The sequence below is a fragment of the Hemitrygon akajei genome, chromosome 8 (genome assembly GCF_048418815.1).
Source record: "Hemitrygon akajei chromosome 8, sHemAka1.3, whole genome shotgun sequence".
NCBI classification, from domain to species: Eukaryota; Metazoa; Chordata; class Chondrichthyes; order Myliobatiformes; family Dasyatidae; genus Hemitrygon; species Hemitrygon akajei.
In genome coordinates, this window is record NC_133131.1 from 89,705,306 (window position 1) to 89,722,837 (window position 17,532).

General features: G+C 39.3%; 1 protein-coding gene across 1 annotated transcript in view; it reads left to right on the plus strand.

Annotated features, from left to right (window-relative positions):
• Positions 1-7,021: 7,021 nt before the first annotated feature.
• LOC140732044 (thrombospondin type-1 domain-containing protein 7A-like) overlaps positions 7,022-17,532 on the plus strand; it is a 547,816-nt gene continuing 537,305 nt past the window's right edge. Inside the window, exon 1 of the mRNA XM_073054149.1 lies at positions 7,022-7,468. The gene's annotated coding sequence lies outside the window, so the exon portion shown is untranslated. The remainder of the gene's footprint in view (positions 7,469-17,532) is intronic.

Below are 17,532 nucleotides of genomic sequence, written 5' to 3' on the forward strand. Positions count from 1 at the left end.
ATTATAGCTTTCATTGGGGCAGGGCTGTAGCCTAATGCTTTTCCAATGACCGATAGTGTTTCACCTTTTTCCAATCACTTTATTATTTCCACTTTATCTTCAGTCATGATAATTTTCCTTGAGCTTGAGCTGGGAATTATCGATCCATAATTTTAACTCGTTTATCGCGTCCGCCAATGGAACAGAAACACTGCAGATTCAGAAGCAGCCGCGGCAGCGGGTCCTGAGTTTCCCGGGGTCCTAAAGTCCACCTGCACTGAGACAGGTTAAATGGGACAAGTGGGGACGGTGCTGACTGGAAAAGGGGGGTCAGGGTGAATCTTGCTAAGAACAATTTAAGCCAAATACGAAGTTACACACGCAATACAGTGTTAATGGCAACGTGATCCGACTTTAAATGGCGGACGGCGTTCTCTTTCCTGGAGCCGACAAATTTTTAATACAATAGGCTTTATGGCAGTCCATTCTTAAATACGAGTTGTCCGTTAAGTCGGACGTTCGTAACCCGGGGACTGCCTGTAATCATTTCAAGAAGTCTAAAAATTAAGAGCAGGGATGTGATGCTAAGGCTTTTTAAGGCACTGGTGAGTCCTCACCTTGAGTATTGTGAACAGTTTTGGGCTCCTTTTCTAAGAAAAGGTGTGCTGGCATTGGAGCAGTTTCAGTGGAGGTTCACAAGGATGATTTCAGAAAGGGTTATCATATGAGGAACATTTGATGGCTCTAGGCCTGTCCTAGCTAAAATTTAGAAAAACTAGGGGGGAATCTCATTGAAATGTTTCGAATGTTGGAAGGCCTAGATAGAGTAGATGTGGAAAGGACGTTTCCCATGGTGGGGGACTCTAGGACAAGAGGGCACAGTCTCAGGATAGAGGGGCATCCATTTTCCACAAGATGCAAAGAAATTTCTTTAGCTAGAGGGTCGTGAATTTGTGGAATTTGTTATCACAGGCAGCTGTGGAGGCCAGGTTGTTGGATGCAGATTGATAGGTTCTTGATTGGCCATGGCATCAAAGGTCATGGGGAGAAGGCCAGGGAATGGGGCTGAGAAGGGAAAAAAAAGGATCAGCCATGATTGAATGGCGGAGCAGACTTAATGGGCTAAATGGCCTAATTCTGTTCCTATGTCTTGTGGTCTTTTGGTCTTTATGGCATTATGATCTAAATTATAACAATAATAGGGCTCACCTAATGAGTAAATTTGAGTCTTCAGTTTAACACAGAGATTGAATAAGTAAATAATAACAATCACCTTGTAGCCACTCTATTTCCACACTGCTGAAAATGTTTACCTATAATAACTGTGGCAAATGAAAACATTTCTCTTATGTACCCCTCAGTTTGAGTAATGGTAATCCCTTCTTTAACATGAAAATGTTCTTCTCTAAATGAATTAATTGTAGATCAATGGAAAGAAGATGAAACTGTGGGTTAGATCCTCAGTGTACATGTTGCTCTGTTGTGACAGCATCCCTTCATGTAATAATACATTTAAAATATTTCATCAATATTCTTCACAATGTGTATTAGATTGGATGACAGGCAGGAGGCAAACAGTGGGAATAAAGGGGGGGGGGAGGGTTTCTGGTTGGCTGCTAGTGTCTGTCAGGGTCAGTATTGAGACCACTTCTTTTCACATCAATGATTCTGCGTCTATAACTTATAGTCTTTACCTGCTGTAGTTTAGAACAACAGAGAACAAAGTACAGGACAACACTGCACCAGCCCTTTGGCCACAGTGCTTTGTCAATCGATATAAACCTACTCCACAATCAATCTAACCTTTCCCTCCTAAACAGCCCATAACCTTCAATTTTTATTACAATAACTTAATGAATCTCTCTTTTTGCAAAACTATCGTCCTTCAAGGAGTCTTTGGGTGTATTTAAAGCAAAGGTTGATAGGTTCTTGATTAGTAAAGGCGTCAATAGTGACAGGGAGAAGGCAGGAGAATGGTGTTGAGATGGATAATAAATAAACCATGCTGGAATGGCAGAACGGACCGAATGGGATGAATGCCTAATTCTACTCCTTGGTTTAATGGTCTTTTGGTCTCATTTTCATGTTAAGATTTTACAGCATTTTCTTAGTTTTCTAAAATAATCTGTGGAACTTGGCTGTTCGGTTTGGTTTGTGTTGCTTTTCACAGCAGTAAAATTCAACCATTGAAAATGTCTGATGCCTTGCCTGTTGGACATCACAGATGTAATTATAATACCAGTTTATCCAAAGTGCATCTGTGAATTTGATATATACAGTACAGTACGGTATCGCCGCAATCCAAGCTGTATCTGTGGGAAAGTACTGCACAGTACCCACAGGGGGAGCTCTTACAAAAATAATACTGATGTGTCTTAGAACTCAGTTCATTAAATTTTAAGGACAAATACTTGGATGTCAAACATTTGTTTTTAGCAGACTTAATTTCTATTAAATATGAAAAAAATTTTGGAAAATTAATCTAGCAATTGCCTTTGTCTGTGGAGTCATAGAATGACACTGGATAGAAACAGGCTCTTCAACTCACAAAGTTTTAACCCACCATTTGCCACGCTATCATTTGTCAAGTTTGGCAAGTTGTTTTGCACAGCTAACGCTGCTTAATAAATAGTGAGCGATTGATCATTTACAAGAAGATATCCAGATCCATACATATTGTTTACTTGGATTTTATGATTTGATGTGCCTAGATTACTAACTTAAATTGCTTGACTTTACTAAAAAATGGGATGCTTCAATTTTGCAGATATTCAGTTGAAACACTGATCTAAGTACTGTATGCTCCGCACATAAATCTGTTTACTCTGGATTTCAGGGTAACCATATTTAAGACAATCTCAGAGTTTTAAGGATGATCGACATTACTAAGTTGATGAAAGCCACCAAAAGGATGTAATGGGATTTAAGTATGCTCAGTCAATCAAGAAGCATCAACCAGACTGGGGGGGGGGGGGGGGTTGCGGAGGAGGAAGTTCACAGAAATATATGGGGCAAATATAGAGTGAACAGGCTGTAAGAGGTAGTGGCAGAAGCAGTGACAGCAGTAGTGTTTAAGAGGCTTTTAGATAGACACATGAATATGCAGGAAATAGTGGGAAATGGATCAAATACAAGCAGTAGAGATTTTTTTAAATTTGGCATCGTGTGTTGCGCAGTCATTATGGCCCGAAGTGCCTGTACCATTGCTGCACTGTTTATGTCTTATATTCTATAGCAATACTTTCCATAGATGGGCAAGAAAGACAGAAGATATTTATTGCACCTATGTGGCTTTATGTGTCTCAGATGCAAGTGCTCATATTTATACTTACCACAGATGCTTCCTTTCCTTAAAAATGCAGTTCTTTCTTGATTGTACATTGCTGCCTGCACATAAATCTGTGACATGCTGAGAACTGTCATGATGCTTTATAATTTATCCAACCACATTCTTAGGAATAAGTGCCAAGAACTCCATTGAGATGTACGTGTATTGCGCTACTTCAGTATGACCAACACAGTCGCAGAGATACAACAGAAATAGTTTAAATCTTGGTGACTCACAGCCTGTTTCGTCATGAATTGCCCACAATAGATGCATCACAATAGAATACTTAATCACCATGGTATTGGCATCGTAGAAAAACAAAAGTTCACTCACAACTTGGATTCATTCCAAAAATAATGTTCAACTTTGAAAAGGAACAGGAGCAATTGTTTTACTAAAGTAATTTTATATTTCATTGTGTACTTTATATATTAATAATATTTGAGTAGTATTGTATTGTATTAGGCATGCTTTGTTGTTTTGTATAATTTGTTATGGGTTATAAATAAGACTTATGTGAAAGGCATATGTCATGAGGCCACCAATTCTTATTCTGTACATGCACACCTCACTTTAAGTAAAAGCTAAGTTAAATACATTATTCCCAGCCCCATGTTTTTAATTCAATTAGTTTTACATTTAGGAGTTACAAAACATAACAGTGGCGATGAGAAGGTTTTAAACTAACCTGGGAAGATTACCTGCCTGTTGAAGCACAGTGAGAAAGGACTGTGAGAAATGCTTGAATGAAAAAAAAAAGTGCTTCTTTGGGAAGGGACAGACACAGTCACGTTTTTAAAAAGGCAGAAAATGGATAATTTCATGGGTTCATAAACAAAGAGTACTGGGTGATAATCATCATAAATTTTAAAGAAGAGCAGAAATGGAAGTCTGCATCAGAAAGATAGATGATTGCACAAGAGATAACTGGTTATTATATACTGAGTGAATTGAGCAGTATTTTGAAGTGAAACAAATAGCCATTGAAAGGCGAGTGTCACTTTTGCTGACTGCAAGAGGTGGAAGAGCATATTATTTGTTTGGAAATTTAACTGCTCCAACCAAACCAGCCGAAATGGGCATTGCCAAATCAGGAAAGTAATCCAAGAATATTTAGAACCAAAACTATTGTTGATTGCTGAGCGCTTTAGATTTCATAAGCAGAATCAAAAGGAAGGGGAGTCCATTTCAGTGTATGTGGCTGAAGCTTTGAGATTGTCTGAGCATCATCAGTTAAGTAATGGGCTTAATAATATACCAAGAGATTATTTAGATTGTGGAATCCTACAAGAAAGTATTCAAAAATGACTCATAACTGAAGCACAACTCACATTTAAAAGAGCACTTGAAATCGCTATGTCATTGGAAACAGCAGAGACACAATTGAGTTGCAGTCAAGAATGAAAATAAGCAGGAACAAAACTGCATCACTAAACAGAAACCAGTCTGCTCAAAACATTGTGTTAACATTGTAGCAGAGGCTCTCAAGCATCAGATCATTGTAGGTTTAAAGACAAAACCAGAAAATGCAACAAAATATGACACTTTCAAAGACCATATCAGGCAGACAAAAATAAATGGACTACACAGTGAACAGATAAAGATAAAAAAAAGTCAAGTTGCAGTTTCAAAAAGAGCACTAATCTGCATGCTGCTAATGAAAAATCTGAAAACGATGAGAGTGACTGGGACAGAGATCTTAGCAGCCTTAAGACTTACAATGTGAAAGCTAACTATAGCCAAAAAATATAACTTGCACAAGAAGTGTACGGCAGATGAATTAAAATGGAATTGGACGCTAGCTAGGCTATTTCAGTCAGTCCACAAAATGAATTTGAATGGCATTTCAAAGATACTGAGATGAGCCCTACAGATATCTAACTAAGAACTTACACCGGAGAAAAGATAACTCCTGTGGGAATGAAATTCATAGCAGTAAAATACAACAATTGCATTGGGCTTTATGTGGGAAAAACAGGAGGCCATGAGTAACTGAGACAACCACAACTTGGTTGGAGATCCATCCACCATTTTCATGCCCCATCCACTGCAATATAATCAAATGAAAGTGAATTAAGAAAGGAACTATATGATGCCACAACAATGTTTAGAGATGGCACTGGAAAACTCAAATATCTCAAGGGTAAAATTGTGATAAATGAAAATTCCACCCCCATATTTTACCTAGCTCATCCATTTCCTTATACCGTCTGGGATTAAATTGCCAGTGAGCTAGATTGCATGGAGGCAGAAGGAATTCTTTTCCAAGTCTGAGTGGAGCCCATGGGCACTGCCAGTGGTCCCCGCAGTAAAGAAGAATGGGTCTGTCAGGTTCTGTATCAATTTTAAGATCACAATCAACCCAGAGTCAACTACTACATCCACCGTGGAGAAAGCGCCATAACCTGAGATTGTTTCACAGCCACGTGTCCCATGTGTCAAGTAGAGTGAACCCCTTGTCGGGACAGATGTTATCCCACAAGAGTAAGAAAGCCTGAAGAGGACAGTTTAAAACTTACTATGTTGTGGATGTCAATACAGTATTTGTGTTATAAAGTGTATGATATATATATAGTTGACATGCATTCCACATTGAGTTGGAGTTTATAACTAAGCGGGGAGGTGTGTTGTGTATTTAATAATCAGTAATATTTGAGTAATATTGTAGATACATTGTATGATTAGACATTCTCTGGTGTTTACATAATCTGTTAATATTTTTAAAAAGTATGTGAATGGCCTACATCATTACGCCATCACAAGATATACGTGCACATCTTGCTTAAAGTAAAAATGAAGTTCGACATGTTAGTTTTCACTCCATGCTTTTATTTTCTTTACCACAAAGTACACTGCAGATGCTGGGGTCAAAGCAACGTGTACAACAAGCTGGAGGAACTCAGCAGGTCGGGCAGCATCCGTGGAAATGAGCAGTCAACGTTTCGGCACAAGACCCTTCGTCAGGACTGAAGAGGGAGGGGGCAGGGACCCTTCTTTAGTTTTATGTTTTGGAGTTATAAAACATAATACATTTGGTGAAACATTTTAACTTGGTGAACTGATAGGTCACATATTTTATGAACATTTTGAATAGAATGATTTGAAAAACCTTTATAATTTTTCCATTTTTATCTAAAAGCACAAACACACAGTTTTAAAAATTGTCATTGCATGAAAATGATTTTTGAAACTTTATTTGACTAGATTTATATACTGAATTGTTTCCAGTTTATATGTTGTCTTGTTTTTCCTTTGTAATGCAAATTTTCAGAATATGAACCTGTGTAGTTTTTTACTACTTTCTAATCCTGTACTAGCTCCACAAAATAAAGAGGTGTTAGAAATATTGTTTGCATCCCAAAACAGATAGAGGAGAAAATATTTTAAAATATCCTTTCAAAATGGTTATAATTTTGAAATATTGTGATCACAGTAATTTCTGCAAATCTTACAAAACATTGATTTAAAAAAAGGAGGGAATTTTATCTAAGTACCTTTTCATGTAACCTTTTCATGTACTTAGCACTGCAGTTTGCATGCTGTAAACGAACCCCAGCTGACCTATTTTGACTCAAATCCCAGCAGGACATAAATGTTTAATCAGCCCTTCTCAAGTAAGCTTGAGCAGCAGCACAACAGAACCTTTGAGTGTGTTTATTTCACTTGCAATCTAGTAATTCTAAATTAAGGCTGTTTAACAGCGGTTTACATGTTCAGTGATAAATACTGTTTGATATTACTATTAATAGAACAGGCATTTACATGCATGTAGTTAACAGCCCTGGATTATATGTTCATCTACACATTTAAATTTTCATCCTTTTCTTGAAGTAGCAGTCCATTGGCAGATGTTTTATCCGAATGCTCCAATTGTTTCATATGACACTCCTTGTGTTTTCATTTTATTGGGTGGAACTGATCCAAATTTAAACTTGTGGATTATTCATTGTTTTAGCTTTGTTGGCCTGATCAGATGCCTGTTGTGTAGAAAGCACAGCTGCATTGCAGATACAGTGAGGAATAGAAGTCTCTATGCAAATAAGCAAGCCCTGGTGGTTCCAATTACTGTGGATTGATACAAGAAGGTACCAGAACTGATGTGGGAGAAACTGCATGCTGATAAAACACCCTGCTTTACCTCTATCACTCACTGTGCAAATGGTAAGGATCATATTTCTGTGATTTAAAAAGAGCTACCATTGAATGCAGCAGGGCACAGTGTCACTGTAATGCACGATTAGAACATGAAGCACTTAGGTGGGTGGAACACTTCTCAGCATGTTTCTAACCAATTTAACTCAAATTCAGGAATATATTAAATAAATGGAGACTCTAAGTTTATTTTAGCAGTGACTAATGCTACATTAATTAGCTATAATGAAGCTGTTAAGGGATGGTTTAGTGCAGTAGAAAGTGTTTCATGCATGATGCATGAAATGTGAAAATCATAATGAGCATTGCTTGCCTGCTGGTGGCAGCCTATTAAGGTGATATCAGTAAGGTATCATCTCTGTACTCAGTAGCAGTTCTTTCAATGGTATTCCTCCTTAGAGCATGAAGATATGCATATTAAAAATTCCATTATAGAGTTAATTTTGACAGCTATTACTTGGTGTTATCAACTCAAAGAGTGTCGTTAACCTTACCATTTACTATACTGAAGACGAAGATTGTAACATTTTAATAGGGATCTACTGCTGGCTTGCTCTTTCCTAATCGAGTGAAGGTTCAAAGGATAAAAATTGTAAGTTGGGATTGAATTGAGTTACTTCTTTTCAAATGTGAATTTGGGTTGCAGATCAGCTGCAAAACTGTAATAACTTCTATGTTGTTTCATAATGATTGTCAAAATACTTGACTGATAATGTGGTATTTTCATTTTATTTATTTCGGAATTATGCTCCTTTGGAGGAAGTTTTCTTCTCCATGTTGTTGTTGGAAATCACTTGACTAGAATGTGTTAGTTTTATCAATTAAAAACACAGAATATTGTTACTGTAACTAATGAATATGAACCAATATCAATCGAATGATCTTGCCAGTTATTAAAATTCATCCCTCAGGATTTTTTCAATTGTACAATATAACAGGATTTCTTTATAAAGGAGAATTGTGTTAAACCAGAGTTATGTTTAATAATGATCTAAATATTACTATTAAATTAATATATCTTATTTATTAAGCTTCTGGGAAGATGGTGCATGTTCGGATGCAGCAGTCTCTCAGGGGCCAACCAAAGATATTTTCATCTTTTTTTAAATGTCTTTTTTCTGATCACAAGACAATGCTAGACATTAAGAGCTTCAAGTACTGCCAGTCTACCCCATCAGTTATGCTCGTTGTCAGAGGAGCTGGAGAAGCAAGTCTTGGCGCAGACCATGTAACTGCTTGCAACAGAAAGGCATCAGAGTCACTGTGCAGTCTAACAGCCAATGATTGTCTTGGACATCTCTCTTGCAATCGCAAGACCTTGTTGGACACTGGTAATGTAAAACGCTGCAGGTCCACTTCCCTTCTTTATTGGTGAGACAGACAGCAGGTGAGCTGAGTGGCCTCGGTTGAGGCGAGGACTAGGTTTCAAGCCGCGGGCTTGCCTGTTGCAGCAGTCCAGCAGAGAAGACACTGGAGATGGTGTATCGCTGCATCTATGTTGGGTTGGGGGGGTGGCTGGTCCTTCCTCTCAGTGCTGCCCTCTAGTGTCTGACCAGTGCAAAGACAAACTGGATTGCGTGCATGCATGTGTATATTCATCTGCAGTCTGCTGTGAAATACTTGTGCTTGCCGATAACACCCATGCACCATCGACTTACAGGAGATGACCTAATACTTTTTGTGTGAATGTATGTTTGCTTGCCTTCTTATATGTGCTATGTATGCCTTAAGCTGTATATGGCTGTTAGTATTGTGTGTTTGCATCTTGGTCCTGGAGGAACGCTGTTTCATTTGGCTGTATTCAAGGCTATTCATGTATGGTTGAGTGATAATTAAAATTGAACTTGAACTTAAACTGTGAATATGGTAAAAGATCATTCATAATTGCTACAATATATATTTCTGGTATTCAGATGAAAAACTAAAGTTATCTAAATCTATTTTTCATGTTCAGTTAATTACAATGGAATTCAAAGTTATACAATGGAAGATATGGGGTAACAGTGTTGCACAACAGCAAAATAAATAATGATATAGATACCATATTGTCTACATTTTCAATTTATTATTTTTTTCCCAAAATTTTCAATTTCTTCAGATTAACCCAGAATAGCATTATGCTTCCCATTTCACAGTGTTTGATCACTTTATAGAAATGAAAAATCATGGAAAAGCTCTGCCAATTAAACAGCATTAGTGGAGTGAAAAGCCGTTTTAATGTTTTAGATCAATGGTGTTTCATCAGAACTAGAAAACCTTAAAAATAAAACGTGTTTTAAGTTGCAGAAAAGAGGAGAGCTGGAGGGAATGAAATATGGTCCAGCGAACGTGAAGCTGTTGGTGACCAGGAGAGACTGAATGACAAGTGTATTGGAGGTGCCAGCTGGCATTTGACAATAAAGGTTTGTTAATCACAGCTTATTTGTCTGTGAGAAATGTAAACAGAAGGAGATGAATGAGAAGAGAGAAATGAAAAATAAGATGAAGGGTGGTAATTTGCAGAGGGGAGCAGTTGGACCTCCATTCAAGGATGAATCAGCATCAAAATCAGGTTTAGTATCACCGGCAAATGTCGGGAAATTTGTTGGCTTTGCGGCAGCAATACAACGCAGTACATGGCAAATATAGAAATAAAAATCAGGATTACAGTAATTATGTACATGAATATTAAACAGTGAAGTTAAAAGAGGGCAAAAACAGAAATAAAACAAGTATTGAGGTAGTGTTCATGGTTCAATGTACTTTTCAGAAATCAGATGTTCCTGAATCACTGTGTGTGTGCCTTCAGGCTTCTGAAACTCCTCCCTTGGTAACAATGAGGGAAGGGTATGTCCTGGGTGTAGGGGTCCGTAATGATGGATGTTGCCTTCCTGATGCAGCACTCCTTGAAGGTGTCTTGGATACTACGGAGGCTAGTACCCATGATGGAGGACTAATTTTACAACTTTCTCTCAGGCTCTTTTGTTGTGGGGTGGAAGTGTAGAGATATTGTATTTCTACGGTGAAAATGAGCCAGACGGAAGCAGGAAAGTGGAAAGTGATGAAGTGTTAGCATCAGAGGAGTCATGCCTCAAAGGGGAGAAGAATGCAGGACTAAAGGTGCTGTATTTAAATGCACGTAGTATTCAGAATAAGGTGGGCGAACTCATAGCGCAATTAGAGATTGGCCAATATGGTGCTGCGAGCATCACTGAGTCGTGGCTGAAAGAAGGCTGGAGTTGGTAGCTAAAGGATATACTTTGTATCAAAAGGACAGGCAGGAAGACATAGGCTGTGGCTATGTTGATAAGAGATGGAATCACATCTTTAGAACAAAGTGACATAGGGTCAGAGAGTGTTGAATCTTTGTGGGTGGAGGGTAAAAAAAAAACATTATGGAAATCAGATATAGGCCTCCAAATAGTAGCCAAGATGTGGGGTTAAGATTCCAGAGGGAGCTGGAAAAGGCATATCATGAGGGTAATTACACAATTGTAATGGGGGACTTCAATATGTGAGGGGATTGGGAAAATCAGGTCGGTGTCAGATTGCAAGAGGGGAAATTTGTTGAATGCTTATGAGATGGCTTTTTAGAGCAGCTTGTGTTTCGGCCTACTTGCCAAAAGGCTATCTTAGATTGGATGTTGTGTAATAACCCAGATCTTGTGAGGGAGCTTAACGTAAAGGAACCCTTAGGAAGCAGTGATCATAATAAGATTGAATTCATACTGCAGTTTGAGAGGGAGAAGCATAACTCACATGTATCTGTATCTCAATGGAATAAAGTGTATTTTAGAGGCTAAGAGAGGAGCTTGCTTTGGTGGATTGGAGGAGGATACTAGCGAGGATGATGGCAGAAAAGAGTTGGCTGAAGTTTCTGCATATAGTTCACATGGCGCAGGATAGGTATGTTCCATTGAGGAAGAAGTTTTCAAATGGCAAGGGTAGGCAACCATGGCTGACAAAGGAAGCTAAAGACTGCATAATAGCTAGGGAAGGGCCTATAAGGTAGGAAAAGGGAGTGGGAAATAGGATGATTGGGAAGTTTTTTAAATCCAACAAAAGGGACAAAGAAATGGAAGATGAACTTAATGGGTACTTTGGATCTGTCTCGGTGTGGAAGAAACTAGCTGTGTGCCAGAGGTCCATGAGTGTCAGGGAGCAGGAGTGCGTGCCATTGCTATTACAAAGGAAAAAGTGCCAGGCAAGCTCAAAGGTCTTAAGGTGGATAAATCACCTGGACCAGATGGGCTACATCCCAGAGTCCTGAAAGAGGTTGCTGAAGAGATTAGTCATGATCCTTCAAGAATCACTTAATTCTGGCATGGTCCCAGAGGACTGGAATTTTGCAAATGTCACTCCCCTATTTAAGAAGGGAGGAAGGCAAAAGAAAGGAAATTATATGCCAGTTAGCCTAACCTAAGTGGTTGGGAAAGTGTTGGAGTCTATTGTTAAAGATACTTGGATACTTGTTTCAGGGTATTTAGAGACTAATGATAGAATAAGTCAAAGTCAGCAAGCATTCTCTAAAGGGAAATCTTCCCTGACAAATCTGTTAGAGTTCTTTGAGGAAGTAAGAAGCAGGGTGACTGGGGAGGCAGTGGATGTCATTTACTTGAATTTTCAGAAGACCTATGATAAGGTGCCACAAATAAGGCTGCTTAACAAGATAAAATCGTATGGCGTTATAGGAAAGATACTGGCATGGATAGTGAAATGGCTGACAGGCAGGAGGCAGTGAGTGGAAATAAGAGGGGCCTTTTCTGGTTAGTTGCCGTTGACTAGTGGTGTCCCTCGGCGGTCAGTGTTGGGACCACTACTTTTCACGTTGTTTGTCAATGATTTGAGTAATGAAGTTGATGGCTTTGTGGCAAACTGAAGATGATACAAAGATAAATGAAGGGTATTTAGTACTGAGGTGCACTGCAGTTGCAGCAGGACTATGACAAGTTGAAAGAATGGGCAAAACATTGGCAGATGGAACTCAGTGCTGGGGAATGTGTGTATGTGTGTGTAGCCTCCATCGATCATGGCCAACCATGGGTACTACGCCTCTGGTAGTCACTGGTTTGTCCAGCAGCGTTGACTGTGGCTATTGAGGCTGATCCTGGAATGGTAGGCTCTGCCACCGCTGCAGCATGTGTAGGGCATTTTGGAATTGTTGTCCGCTGTCCGCTGTGCTCTCCGTTTAGCTCTCCATTTAGCGCTCCGCTCCTCAAACTGACATTTGTTTCGCCTTGCTCTAAGTGTTGCTGAAGAGTACCTCGCCATTTGTTGCGGTCATCTGTTGTATCTTCCCAGCACTCTGTGTTGATTTTTAAGGCTTACATGTTGCGCTTACAGAGGTCCTTGAAGCGAAGCTGGGGTCTACCAATGAATGTATGGTAATGCATAATGGTAAAAAGAGCAATTGTGCGGACTATTACCTAAATGGGGAGAAGGTTCAAACATCAGAGGTGTAGAGGGACTTAGGAGTCCTCATGCAAGACTCCCAGAAGATTAATTTACAGGTTGAGTCTGTGGTAAAGAAGTCAAATACAATGTTGGCATTTATTTCAAAGGGAGTAGAATATAAAAATAAGGAGATAATGCTGAGCCTTTATAAGACGCAAGTCAAACCACATTTGGAATATTGTCAACTGTTTTGGGCCCCATATCTCAGAAAGGATGTCATTGCAGATAGTCCAGAGGAAGTCCACGAGGATGATTCCAGGAATGAATGGGGTTAACATATGAGGAGAACTTGGCAGCTTTGTGCCTGTACTCACTAGAATTTACAAAGTGTTTGTAGAAGAATGGGTGGGAATCTCATTGAAACCTACTGAATGCTGAAAGAACTAGATAGGGTGGATGTGGAGAGGATGTTTCCTGTGGTGGGGGTATCCAAAACTAGAGGGCACAGCCTCAAAACTGAGGAGTGACCCTTTAGAACAAAGGGAAGGAGGATTGTCTTTAGCCAGAGAGTACTATATTCGTGGAAAGCTCTACCACAGACTGCAGTGGAGGCCACGTCCTTGGGTATATTTAAGACAGAAGTTGATTGTTTCCTGATTGGTCAGGACATCAAAGAATGTGGGAGGAGGGCAGGTGTATGGGGTTGAGTGGGATCTGGGTCAGCCATGATGGAATGGTGTAGCAGACTGATTGCCAATTTAGCTCCTATGATTTATGGCCTTATGGACTTGGTTTTATGGTCATGGATTTATCAAGAAAGACACTGGAAATACAGTGTACTTAATATTTCAAAAATATTTGAGTAATCTTGTATATATATTGGTTGATTAAGCATTCTTATTCATTTTAAATAATTCAGTATGGGTTATATGAATAAATACATGAATTGTATTTGTAATCACATTACCATGTGATACATACAAGTTTCCAGTCAGTGAAGTTAGAATCACTGCTCCAGAGGAATTAAGATTATGTGTCTAGGAGACAAAGCCATCGTGTTCAGCTTGTATTCTATTGTGATGGGACAAAGTTCAGGCCTTTGTTGATGATTGACTACTTGGTATCAGGGAAGGAAAAATGAGAATGGGTGGTTAAATCATGGAAAGGTGTAGGACTTGTGGAGGAAGATTAGATCAGAAAAAGTGAAGGCTGAGAAAGATTCAGAGGAGTATGATAATTTATGAATTGTTGAAGTTCATGCTTGAAAATACTGCAAGCAGCATAAAGTAGTAAATTAGGTTGTATTTTGGTTCCTAATTGATACCCAAGAGTCCTGTAGGGTATATATTGGATGAGCCTTCCAATCAGCTCAGCTGTGATATACTCTAGAGGCAAATAACCTATCAACATTCTCTCTCGGTGATGAATACTCATCATTTAAGTAATCACTCTGGAGATTTCCAGAATCTGAATATTAGTTTTTTGCTCAGTGATATTTCAAGTTCAATTTCAAATTTACTGTCATTGTCGAGGTACATATGTAGGGTATAAATACATGAAAATTACCTTTATGCAGCTACAGCACAGTAAATTACAGACATGCAAAACATAGTTTAACATAAACTTAAATTAACATAAATTAAACATAAGTTACTGTGCACGTGCACAAAACTAAACCAGAAAATAAACATAACGATGCCAATGTGAGGTTGAGAGATTGATGAAAGGAAATGCAGTCCTCGCTTGTGATAAGGATTTTCCTCCACAGTGTCAGGGTTTCGATGACAGTGGGGAAAAAGCTGCTGTTGATCCTTTAAATGTGGTTATTCAGGCTCCTGTACCTTCGGCCTGCTGGCAGCATGAAGAAAATGTCATGGCCTGGATGGTGGGGACCTCTGACAAGGAACCCTGCTTCCCAGAGTACCGTCACCCATCACACAACTAAACCCTTTCCTTTCCATTGAAAAATAGCTGTCCTGGATAAATGATCCTTTCCATCACATTTAGCACTTAAGCTAGAAAAGTGATATCCTTATAATATGCTGAATGAGACTTCATAATTTTGTTGACTGTTGCTGAAGATAAGTACTTTCCCTTGCTGTCTTATAAACACTACATATAAGATAATTTCTAAAACAAAGTATCTGGGAGTGCAGTTAGACGAGAAGCTAGACTGGACTGCCAACACAGATGCCTTGTGCAGGAAGGCACAGAGTCGACTGTACTTCCTTAGAAGGTTGGCGTCATTCAATGTTTGTAGTGAGATGCTGAAGATGTTCTATACGTCAGTTGTGGAGAGCGTCCTCTTCTTTGTGGTGGCATGTTGGGGAGGCAGCATTAAGAAGAGGGACGCCTCACGTCTTAATAAGCTGGTAAGGAAGGCAGGCTCTGTCGTGGGCACAGAACTGGAGAGTATGATGTCAGTAGCAGAGCGAAGGGCGCTGAGTAGGCTACGGTCAATCATGGAAAACCCTGAACATCCTCTGCATAGCACCATCCAGAGACAGAGAAGCAGCTTCAGCGACAGGTTGCTATCGATGCAATGCTCCTCAGACAGGATGAAGAGATCATTACTCCCCAATGCCATTCGGCTTTACAATTCAACCGCCAGGGGTAAGATATGTTAAAGTGCCGGGGTTAGGACTGAGCTTAAGTTATCATTCAATGTATTTTAGTAAACTATTTAAGAACTTTTTAAAAGCTATTTATTAATGCTTTTTGAGAGGGTGATTTTAGATGCATATCATATTTATACTGAGTTAAGTATTGTATGTAATTAGTTTTGCTACAATAAGTGTATGGGACATTGGAAAAAATGTTGAATTTCCCCTTGGGGATGAATAAAGTATCTATCTATCTATCTATTAGTTGCCACTCTTGTAATGTTCAAGTTTTTTTTTAGGTATGTGAACTTACAATGTGTTTTACTAAGGAAATAGTTAAATTCGGTAACCCGAACGGGAGGGGGAGCTCAATCTTCAAGGGAAGGTTTGCTGGTGCTGCTTCGGGAGGTTTAACCTAGAGTTGCAGGGGGATGGGAACCAGAGTGCCAGGCAGATAGTGGACTGGTTGTGGAGAAGGTAGATGTTAAGCCTACATACAAAGAATAGAAAGGTTGGGCATGTTAGAAATAATGTTCTGAGTTGTTGAGTTAGAGTAGGTAGGGCGGATGAGCTTAGGGCTTGGATCAGCACATGGAATTATGACATTGTAGTCATTAGTAAGACTTGGTTGCAGGGCGAGTAGGACTGGCAGCTCAATGTTCCAATGTTCCGTTCTTTTAGATACGACAGAGGAAGAGCTATTAAGGGGGGAGCAGAAGCATTACCGGTCAGGGAAAATGCCAAAGTAGCACTCAGATAGGACAGACTGGAATGCTCGTCTAATGGATAGAATTGAGGAATAAGAAAGGGTTAACCGTGTTAATGGGATGTTATGATAAACCATCCAATAGTCAATGGAATTTAAAGGAGCAAATTTTATAGAGTGGAAGCAGACAATGCAATAAAAATAAGCTTGTGTTAATAGGTGATTTTAACTTTCCACATATTGACTGGGACTCCAATACTGTAAAAGGGCTGGAGAGGGTAGAGTTTACCAAATGTATTCAGGAACGTTTCCTTAATTAATATATAGATGTCCCAGCTAGAGAGAGTGTGCTACTGGATCTCCTATTTGGGAACAAGACATCACAGGTAACATAAGTGTGTATAGGGGAACAGTTTGGAGCTAGAGATCATAATTCCATTAGTTTCAAGATAATTATGGAGGAAGAAAACCATGGTTCTTCGGTTAAGCTTCTAAACTGGACCAAGGCCAATTTTGGTAACATTGGACAGGATCTGGTAAGTGTGGATTGGGATAGATTGCTTTCTGGCAAAGTTGTTGTCTGATAAGTGAAAGGTCTTCAAGTTTGAGATTTTGAGATCACAGAGTTTCTATATTCCTGTCAGAATTAAAAGGCAAGGCTAACAAACTTAGAGATCCTTGGTGTTTGAGGGATATTGACGCACTGGTTAAGAAGAAGAACAAAGTGCGTAGCAGGTATAGGCAGCAAGGAACAAATGGAGTACTTAATCAGTATAAGAGATGAAAGAGAACATTTAAGAGGGAAACCAGAATGACTAAGAAAAGGGACGAGGTTGCTCTGGCAGACAAGGTGACTAGAATCCCAAGGGAGTCTACAGATATATTATGAGCAAAAAGATAGCAAGGGACAAAATTGGTCCACCTGATGATCAGCGTGGTCATCTTTGCATGGAGCTGAACGAGACAGGGGAGATCTTAAATGGATTTTTTTTTGCATCAGAATTTACTTGGGAAGCACACACAGAGTCAATAGTAGTGATGCAAAGCAACAGTGATGTATCCCAATTACAGAGCAGGAGGTGCTTTCTGTCTTGGGGCAAATAAATTCCCAGGGCCATACAACATGTCCTCTCGGACCTTGTGGAAGGTTACCACAGATATTGCAGGCACCTGGCAGGGTATTTTAAGCCCCCTTAGCCATGGATGAGGTGCCAGATGATTGGAGAATAACTAATATTGTTCCATTGTTCAAGATTGGCTCAAAGTATAAGACCGGAAATTATAGACTGATGAGCCTGAACTCAGTGGTGGGTAAATTATTGGAAGGTATTCTGAGGGATTGTATATATAAGTATTTGAGTAGACAGGGCCTGATTAGGGATAGTCATTGT